The following is a 10149-nucleotide window of genomic DNA, read 5'->3' as shown; positions in this document are numbered from 1 at the left end:
AAAATGACCCAAAAAAAAATACAATACAGAAATGCACAAAACTATACTAAAAAAGATACAAAAATACACAAAAAAAATGACTCCAGAATCAAACTACAATGTCAACAAAAAACAATAATTACACAAAAAATGCACAAAAACACAACTGAAAGATAGAAAAAAGACACATGACTCCAAAAAACATACATTACAGAAAAATACACCAAATAAAAAAATCAAAGAATGAGTAAAAAAAACAAACACATCATGCACATGTCCCATAGAATTAAACCAGGGAAATCACACATGCCATGAATGACAACTCTATTTAAAGGTCCAATATCATGCTATTTTTCACCCATCTCCATTTGTTCTAAGAACCCCAAAAACATAGTTTTTGAGGTTTATTTTCCCAAACTTGCCTGTTTTCCAGAGTTTTATCCTCTGAAAATTCACTTTCTGAGCAACTCTACACAAACAGGCTGATTTGAGGCCTACTTATGCATATTCATGAGTGGGCGTGTCTATAGACGGGACACTGACTTCCTCTTCCCCGCACAGTGACGTAGGACCAGAGGACGGCCTGCCCTCCTCCCACCCACTCCGTAGCTGAGCTCATGCTGCTTTATGAACTCGAGACAGAGCGTGGGGGCGGGGCGTTTGCCGGTATATACATAGACTGTAGAAAATACATACATAGCACTGCAAAAAGGATGCTGACATGCTCACCTTCGTGGGCGTGTCTGTTTACATGTCAATCACGGCATAGAGCTTCCTGGAGGCAAAGTGGGAACGCATCATCAAATTGTAGCAAGGTTTTGGGCTCACCCTGCAGTAAGAAAAGAACAAATCACCCTCTAACTAACGATTGAGGAAATCAATTAAAAAAATACTTTGGGCATGTGTATGAAGCCCATATAGCACTTTATCATGCTTAAAGCACAGAAAAGTCCATTTAGCGTAACATGGGCCCTTTAAGCCCACACTATATGAATACATACTTCTGACGGCACTGTACTAGTCATATTAAAACTAGTTATTACTATCACGTCCTAAAATGGAAAAGCAAACACAGATTCAAATATAAAGCAATGTCCAATTAATAAATAACAGTATAAAATACTGTAAGTTCCCAAATGACTGAACACATGAGACTCTTCTACAATAAAAGTGTTTGTAGCAAAAGTCATGAGTGCATTGATGAGATTCTCACAGGAAAAGAACAATTTATTCATTTTAGGATTTTTTAGTTTTTGTTTTAAAAACTAAAACAATCTGATTCTCTGTAATTTTCTCTGCACTGGAAAACTTTAAAATGTGATGAAATAATCCATATCTTGTTAAATTATTGTGAATCTGAGCTCTTTTCTCTATTGTTATGAAATAATTCAAAGGCAACCAGGTTTTCTGGTAAATTGACCAGTTTAGGCAAAGTTATAGAAAATAATAAAACATCAAAATGATGCAACTTTTGCTGCAGTTTTTTGAAAAAGCTGCTGTAAAATCAGACATTTTAGGCCTGAACAACCACATAAATTAGAAGTGAAATGGTGGAGGGACTGAAACATGGAGATGTTAGTCCTTCCTACAACCTACAAAGCTTGTCTGCACCAGACACTTCATTTTCACCTCAACTGGACACAAAGTTTACCGTACCACGCTGTCATTCTGGAACCAATGATGCTTTCTAAAACAGCTGATGAGACAAAAACATCGTCTTTAGATTGACACCAAACACTCTTAGTCTGAGTAAAAAATACAACCTTTGCTGTAAACGGGAACACAGATTATTGACGTGTGTTTCCTAGTTAAACTGGTTATTTAGATCAGTGGTTCTCAAACCTTTTTGGTTCTAGTTCCCTTTTCTCTGATTTCTGAATCCAAGTCCCCCCTTTGTCCCACTTCAACATTTTACTGAGAAAACTATTTAAAAACATCAATAGATCATAATGATGAAATGAATGAGTGATAACACACATTTTAAATCATCTCATTTAGTAAATAAATGGAAATAAACAGTAATTAGTTCAGTGGTTTCAACCTTTTTAGATTGTGACCTCATTTTGATATTAATAACAGTCATTTTTAATGTTAAACGGTTGGAAAAACTCAAAATTGTTACATGTTCTTTATGATATCATATTTCCCTTAATTAAATAGAAACTGGTCAAAAAAATCTAGGAAATGTAAAGTGTAGATCTGTTAGGACTGATATCTGTCACTGATTGATTATACAGTATATTGTTTGTTTCTTACATATTTAGTATTTTATGTTCACGTAGAAGTACAAACTATGACACAATAATGAATTGAAATAAACATTATTATTTATTAATAAAAAATTTTAAAAATGTGAAAAGGTTGAAAAAATTGAAAAGGTTGAAAAAATTGAAAAGGTTGAAAAAATTGAAAAGGTTGAAAAAATTGAAAAGGTTGAAAAAATTGAAAAGGTTGAAAAAATTGAAAAAACTTGAAATGGGTGGAAAAAGTTGAAATCGGTTAAAAAGTTGAAAAAAGTTGAAATTGGTTGAAAAAGGAGGAAAGAAGTTGAAATTTGTGGAAAATGTTGAACATTTTTTTAAATGGGTTGAAAAAGCATTAACAAGCTTGAAAAAGTTGAAAAAAGTTAAATTTGGGTTGAAAAATTGTTTGAAAAAGTTGAAATTGGTTGAAAAAGGAGAAAAAAGTTTTTGTGGAGAATGTTGAAATTTTTTTAAATGGGTTGAAAAAAGTTAAAATGGTTTGAAAAAGTTGAAACATGTTAAAATGGGTTGAAAAAGTTGAAAAAAGTTCAAATGAGTTGAAAAAAAGTTAAAATGGGTTGAAAGAGTGGAAAAATGTTGAAATTGATTAAAAAAGGTGAAAAAAATGAAACGAGTCCAAATGGGTTGAAAAAGTTGAAAAAAGTTAAAATGGGTTGAAAAAGTTGAAATCAGTTAAAAACAGTTGATAAAACTTGAAATGAGTTGAAAAAGTGTAAAAAGCTGAAATGTGTTGAATGTTTTATCTGAAAGTGAACAAACAGATGAACATGTTAAAAGTTGAAATCAGGTGTAGAATGGATGAACAGCTGAAGTTCACTGTTAAAGGTTTAAAATGTTGAAAATGTAGATGGAAAAAGTTACATAGTTTAATAATTTAAAAAGTTGAAACAACGTGGAAGATTTCAGTAGACCTTTGATTAGTAATAAATGATACGATACATGACTGTCAGCATGAGTCAGCACATACATGTAATAAATGTAGTTAATGAATCAACATAACACAAGTACAGACATTGTAAAATAACATCACCTGTACTTTTCCATCAATCTATGTACAGATCCTTTCTAAAAAAAATAGAATATCATGGAAAAGTTCTTTAAGTTCCATAATTCCATTCAAAAAGTTAAACTTTTATAGATTATATATTCAGGGCCCACAATTTAAACAATTTCAAGTGTTTATTTGTTTATTTTTACATAATTTGGGCTTCTAGCTCATAAAACCCATGAAAACAGGAATTCAAAAAATAGAATAATGTGAAGAAATCATCATTTACTTTTCAGTTTTTGCAGAAAAAAAGAGGAGAAGAAGGACTAGACCAGGCCTGTGGTCCATGGTCCTCTTTTCTGATGAAAGTAAAGTGTGTCTTTCATTCAGGAATCAAGGTCTAAGTGTTTGGAGGAATAGAACCCAAGCTGCTTGAGAGCCACAGTCAGTCATGATTTGGGGTGTAATGTTCTGTTCTGTTCCTCACCAGTCTTCCTCCAAACACTTGGACCTTGATTCCTGAATGAAAGGCACACTTTCATGGGTTTTATGAGCTGGAAGCCCAAATGATGTAAAAATAAACAAACAAATACTTGAAACTGTTTAAACTGTGGGCCCTGAATCTATAATCTATGGAAGTTTACATTTTTGAATGATAAATGGACATGATTTATATAGAGCTTTATCCCCACACTGAAACAGTCTCAAAGCGCTTTACATATCAGCTCATTCACCCAATCACTCTCACATTCACACACCAATGGGACAGGACTGCCATGCAAGGCGCTATTTATGTATTTTATGTCTACGTAGAAGTACAAACTATGACACACTAATGTTGAAATGACTGGTTTTCCAGCATAAAATCTGTGGCCCTCTTGAGATCAAACTGGTCCGTATTTGGCCCCTGAACTAAAATGAGTTGGACACCCTGGTCCGGGGCCTCCAAATTACTAGAACAGCCCCTGACTGCAGGAATCACAGCAAAGCAAAGCAGCAGCGTCTCCACCTCTCTAATAACACTAGCTTAGCTTAGCATAGCGTAGCTAATGGGAAAGGAGGAACAGGATAAACATACCTGTCAGGTGGTGTCACTGAATGGACAGGTGAGCTCTAACGCAGCAGGTGAAGTGGGGCAACGAGGCAACAAAGGGCAACAGCAGCATTGAGAGCAACTAAGAAAATGCTGTTGGTCTCTGAGTGTGTAAACACAACAGTTCCAAACTACACACCTGCTCCACTAACTAACCACAGACAAGAAGCTGGGACACAAGGAAGTGGGGCGGAGCCAAAGCTGAGAGCAACAGGTCCAAAGTTGATGTTTTATAACACCTGAGTGATACGAGCCAATCAGAGGGAGGAGAGAGAGATCAATAATCCTGTTATTAAACATCACACATTTACACTATTTTACACCATTAAACCTGTGTTTGACCCCAGGGTTGGCCTCAGAACAACATCCACCACTTATTTCATTAGATCCAGAACCTACTTTTTATATTTATTATTAGCATCTCATTTACTTTTAGGTGTTTTTTTATTTAATAATGAAGTATTATATTTAGACATCTGTGTCTTTTATTGAGTTGAAATCACTGTAAATGTCATTGTCTCCCTCTAGTACCCCTGTAGTGGCATGGCGTACCCCCATTTGAGAAACACTGGTGTAGATGACAATCTGTGGCCTAAGCAGCATTAACGTCAGCATTAGTAAATAGTTGGTATTTCCATTCCACTTCTACATCCCACCTGATTCATATTTCCTTCTGTTGCTGTGTTTACGCTGCTCACGTTCTTTTCTCACACTCATTGTACTCACATGATTTATTTGATCTACAAACACTCAGATCAGACTCAACTGTGAAGGTCTATCGTCTGCTTTCTGACAAACTATCTCCACAATAATCACATGTAGTTTGTGATTTTAGGATAAAAAAGCTGCAGTTTTTCACATCTTTTCAATCCTTTGGATCCAAAGCGTTGACATGTTTCACCTTGGAAACTCCAGAGGTCATTGGTCTACTGAACACATGTCTAACCATTGGGACTGTGTGTTCATAAGATAAAGTCAGTGAGCTGATCTATTGATCACAGTTCAGCCTAATATCAAACATATAGAACAAATAATGTTATTAGGTACACACACACAAAAACATTTCTGTCCTTCAGAAATAGATGTTTCTTTCATTTGATTTGTTTTATATCATTGTTACAAATGTGTAAACATGAAAAAAAAATCTAAATAAAAAAAGTTGAATCTAAATCAAAATGTTCAATCTAAATATTAAATCTAAATTCGCTGAGAGTACCGACATGCTGAATGTCAGTGATGAAGACATCAAGGATTCAGAAGACCTTGGAGGGTGGGGTGTGTGGAGTGTGGGCGGGGATTGACAGGCGTTGACCAGCCAACCTTATATGATTTAGCTTTACACTCTGTGACTGATTTAACATTTAGATTGAACATTTAGATTGAACATTTAGGGCCTATACTACAAAGCTAGATAAGTGAAGCTTGGATTTATCTCCATTAGCTGGATTCACCTAACCAAACATTCTCCATCAGACAGAAGCTGGACTATGAAGCACAATATAAACTCACTAATGTAACCCTGGTGATGTCAGACAGGCTACGTACACGCTCCTGTGACAGGGGTGGAGCTTACAGTGTCAGACCAATTACAAACACATAGACACTGTGTAGAGCAATTTACTTTACAATTGATGAACAATTATTTATAAATATGAAGAATTAAAATCCATAATTCAGACCAAAAACAACAGCTTTACTGGTGAAGCTGTGGTGTTTATGTGATCCTGACCAGCAGCAGTCCAGACCTCACCCTGCATCCAGGACTTGGCAGGCTGGAGCTGCTGCTCTTCCATCCCACCTCCTCAGGCGTGTTGGCTGTAGGCACCACCAGATCTCCTCTGATATGGGACGTGAGCTCCCAGGATGCACCGCTGTAACAATCGGAGTCTGTGTTAGTGTCTTATGTTGAACTTGTCTCAGCTTGTCTGTTAAGTTTTCATTTCAGACTGTCCTGTTGTTGGTCGTAGGCTGCTTTTAGTTTGTTGGAGACTGTCTGACACTGTTTTACAGCCCTGTGGCTCTGTCTAAATGCTGGAGCAGCACAGGTAACCCTTATGTTTGCAGTCCTGGTCCTAGTCTCCCTAGACGGAGACCCCCCTCACACTTCTTCCCCCTACCATGAGCCCACCCTGGCTGCTGCTGATCCAGCACCCCATGCTCTCATTAGCATTAATAAGGTGTTATGAAGGCTGTCATTAAGTGTCGTTCACTAAATTATGACACCTTTGGAGTAGGGCTGCTCAATTATTTGAAATTCGATTACAATTTTGATTATTACACCCAACAATTACAAAAATAACATAATCGAAAAAAACAATTATTAAAAAAAAAAAAACTCTCTCGATGGTCCATCCATTTTCTGACCCACTTTTTTCAGGGTCACGGGGTCAATAATTATAATTGTAATTGATAATTAATTACAATTATGGTGTAAATGTCATTAATTGTAATTGAAAAATAATATGTTGCTGTTGTAATCATAATTGAATTGGAATTGACTTCAGAAAATTGACTAATTGTAATTCTATAAAAAATGTAAGTTATAATTTAATTAAACACAAAACTGGGGAATAATGTTACAGATCCATGGCTTACACATACTGTATGTAGTTAATAATTATCCAAATATGTTTAATATTAGGTTTTCCCGCTACCTGTGAGTGAGTCTTCACACCATACAGGTGGTAATGGTTAGAAGGGTTAGGATATACAGTAACAACATTAAGAGTTTATAGTTAAATTCCAACTCTTGTCCTAAGTTTACATAAGATATTCTAATCAATGAACTAAAATGTAAATGTAATGATGCTAAAACAACACCATACAGACACATACAAAATAACAGGCCTGTAAATTTACCACTTTGTGATTAATTGTAATTGAACTTTACTAATTGAGAATCATAATTGACTTTCACGGGATACAAAAACAATCATAATTTAATTGTAAGTGTAAAAAATGCTGGTCACTGAATCATAATTGAGTTATGATTGAACATGGATAATCTGAAGTGTAAATTGGTCATTTTAAAATGTAATGGCCACAATTATCTGTGACATGTGTAGTTACAGAATGTGTCCACTAGATGTTGCTAGTGAGTCCATATTTAGTGAAGAAAGGATCTTACCAACCTCTCGTGTCCTTTTACTATTTAAAAGGAGTAAAACAACAACTCATAACAGGGTTGAGATCATATTAGCTTTGAATCAGGAATTGATGATAACCTGAGTTTGATAAGAAAACACTTTGAAAGCCTGAGAGCAAATATGATCTTTTTATAAAGTGAGTCTTGATAGAACACATTTTACTGTTGGCCTGACAAACAATAACAGATATTCTTCTTTAGCTCCTCCCTCCGTGTATAGACACAACAATACAAAAATGCACAAATATTGTAAAAGATCTGACAACCTTTTGGTTTTAAAGACGACACTTTGTTGAGTCATGGTAATTAAGGCATAAACAGAGGTGAAAGTAATGGATTACAAGTACTCGCGTTACTGTAAATGAGTTACATTTATGGGTACGTTTACTTTTATGAGTATATTTCTAAATCAGTAATTCCTTACATTTCTTCACCAACCGTTACCGAAATAAATTATGATTTTTTTTTTGTTTTAAAATGATCAACGTATATAGTGAAACTACAAAAAATGAAATGAACAGGCAACAATTAAATCGACCAACCAGATTAAACGTAATGTATGTCGTCAAAACAGTGTTGAATATTTGTTATTTTCACACTTTTATTGCTTATAAATGTAGTTATACATAAAGCCTGAGAATAGTTTTTGCTTTAAATTGAATTCATAGGTGTTATTTTGTTTTAAAAAAGAATTGTACATTGTGACAAAGCTTTTATTTTATACAGATGCCTTTGTTCTAATTGTGCAAGATTTAGTCTCTTCTTTTTTATGTTTATACATGTGATGTTTACTGTATGCAAGTGGAATGAATTGAGCTACTTTTTATTTGTATTTCAGTACTTCATGTATGACTTACTTGAATACAATTTTAATCAAGTAACAGTACTTCTACTTGAATAGCCTATGTAACCCAATTTATGAATGATAAAAGTTATTACAGTGTAATATCAAGTTGGACTAGTTATCAGCAAACCCAGATTGGTTAGGAGCTCTATGGATGAGCAGCAATAATGAGTCAAACAAGGAATAACTGTTGAGTAGCAACTCATGTATTATTACAATGATTCAGATACCAAAACTAAAATAAAAGTGTGCACACTAAACAAACAAAAATAAGAATTGTCCATTGGGCCCTTAAAAAATGAAAATAGTTGCAGCTGTTCTTAAAGTTTCTTTGAAGGGTGATGTGTATATATGTGTGAGTGTGTACGTGTAGGTGTCTTCTCTTCCAGGTTCCTACTCACCATCAGTTTTCAACCAGGATCTCTTCCTGGTCCTTGGACTTTCTCGTCCACTCAAAAAACCTGACCTAAAAATAAGGTCATATCTATTAAAATCAACTCTGATGCATCATTAAAGTGTAAATGTCAAAAATGCATCAGACTCCACACATAAATCTACAATTATATAACATAATAAATCTTCAGGTTTTGTTGTACAACATTCAATTACTCAAATCTAACTGCTTATGTGAACAGCATTCCAGTAATAATTATGCTAAGTAACCATTTACATTCAAAATATCATAACCATATCAAAATCAGAATAACATGTATACATAAAACAGTATAAAAATGTAGTTCAGAGGTATTAAAGTAGTATACTTAATTTCTCCCACACTATAGGCCTACTAGTGTGAGAGGAACCACACCACACTCACCCTTTAACAGACTTAAACTCACAGTTGAGCTAAAATAAAGTCATTCAACACTTTGCATTTATAAAATATAATTTCACTCTAAAATACTTTTTATAACTTTAACACTTTTTAATATATATACATCAGCATACAATAATAAACTCAGTATATACATGTGTAAAACACTGCATCATTATTTATCTCAGTTCATCCTAAAGACTTTTATAGAGCTACTACTTCCTTTTAGCAACAGAACAACAGAAAAATAGCACCAGAGCAGCCACAGAGCCATGTTTCTCACCGTTAATCTGTCTTTATAACACGTTGTCATAACGACTGCTGCAGGGAAGGAACGTGGCTTTAGCCTGTGAGATACAGAGCTAGCATGGCCATTAATGCTAAGTATCAGCTAGCTCTCTTTAATGCTAAGTATCAGCTAGCTCTCTTTAATGCTAAGTATCAGCTAGCTCTCTTTAATGCTAAGTATCAGCTAGCTCTCTTTAATGCTAAGTATCAGCTAGCTCTCTCTAATGCTAAGTATCAGCTAGTTCTCTTTAATGCTAAGTATCAGCTAGCTCTCTTTAATGCTAAGTAACAGCTAGCTCTCTTCTTACCCACGTTTTCCGTCTCTCCTTCATCTGGTCTTGCCTCCAGGCTTCCAGTAGGTAAGTGCACTGACTCTCTATCCGTTTAACTCACGTATTTTCTCCTCTTTCCGTCTTTTTTCCTCCGCTGCGTAGCTGCTAAACTCTGGCGTCCGAGGTTGGAAAAGACCAGGAGAACAACACGCATGCGCATCACTTCTGAGCTGACAGGCTGGACGTGACCTGCGTAGCCTCTGATTGGCTGTTGAAGACTCTGTATCCTCCGCGTGGGGTCATGTGAACTGAGTGATGCATTCAAGTGCAATAGGACATTTAAATGTAGTTTTATGGCTCCTCAGACGGTGTAAATCTAAAGTTTAATTACAGGTAAGTGCATTTCACCCAAACAGCTCTTCATATGTTCAGACGTACACTTCACCATGTAAACATAGAGCT

At 35.2% G+C, this 10149-nt stretch overlaps 1 long non-coding RNA gene across 3 annotated transcripts; it reads right to left on the bottom strand.

Moving 5' to 3' along the window:
* Positions 1 to 6058: 6058 nt before the first annotated feature.
* LOC114458735 (uncharacterized) lies at positions 6059 to 9924 on the bottom strand. Of its 3 annotated transcripts, none has more exons than XR_003673127.1 (3): positions 9809 to 9924; positions 8715 to 8779; positions 6059 to 6195 (listed from the first exon to the last, which is right to left on the bottom strand). It is a non-coding gene; the product is annotated as an uncharacterized LOC114458735 (long non-coding RNA). The 3 variants fall into 3 exon arrangements; XR_003673125.1 differs by lacking the exon at positions 9809 to 9924 and adding an exon at positions 9724 to 9792 and having other exon boundaries at positions 8715 to 8774; XR_003673126.1 differs by lacking the exon at positions 9809 to 9924 and adding an exon at positions 9724 to 9791.
* Positions 9925 to 10149: the final 225 nt, after the last annotated feature.

The sequence above is a fragment of the Gouania willdenowi genome, unplaced genomic scaffold, assembly GCF_900634775.1.
Source record: "Gouania willdenowi unplaced genomic scaffold, fGouWil2.1 scaffold_174_arrow_ctg1, whole genome shotgun sequence".
NCBI lineage: Eukaryota > Metazoa > Chordata > Actinopteri > Blenniiformes > Gobiesocidae > Gouania > Gouania willdenowi.
The sequence above is the reverse complement of the archived record's forward strand: the minus strand, read 5'-3'. Positions and strand labels throughout refer to the sequence as shown.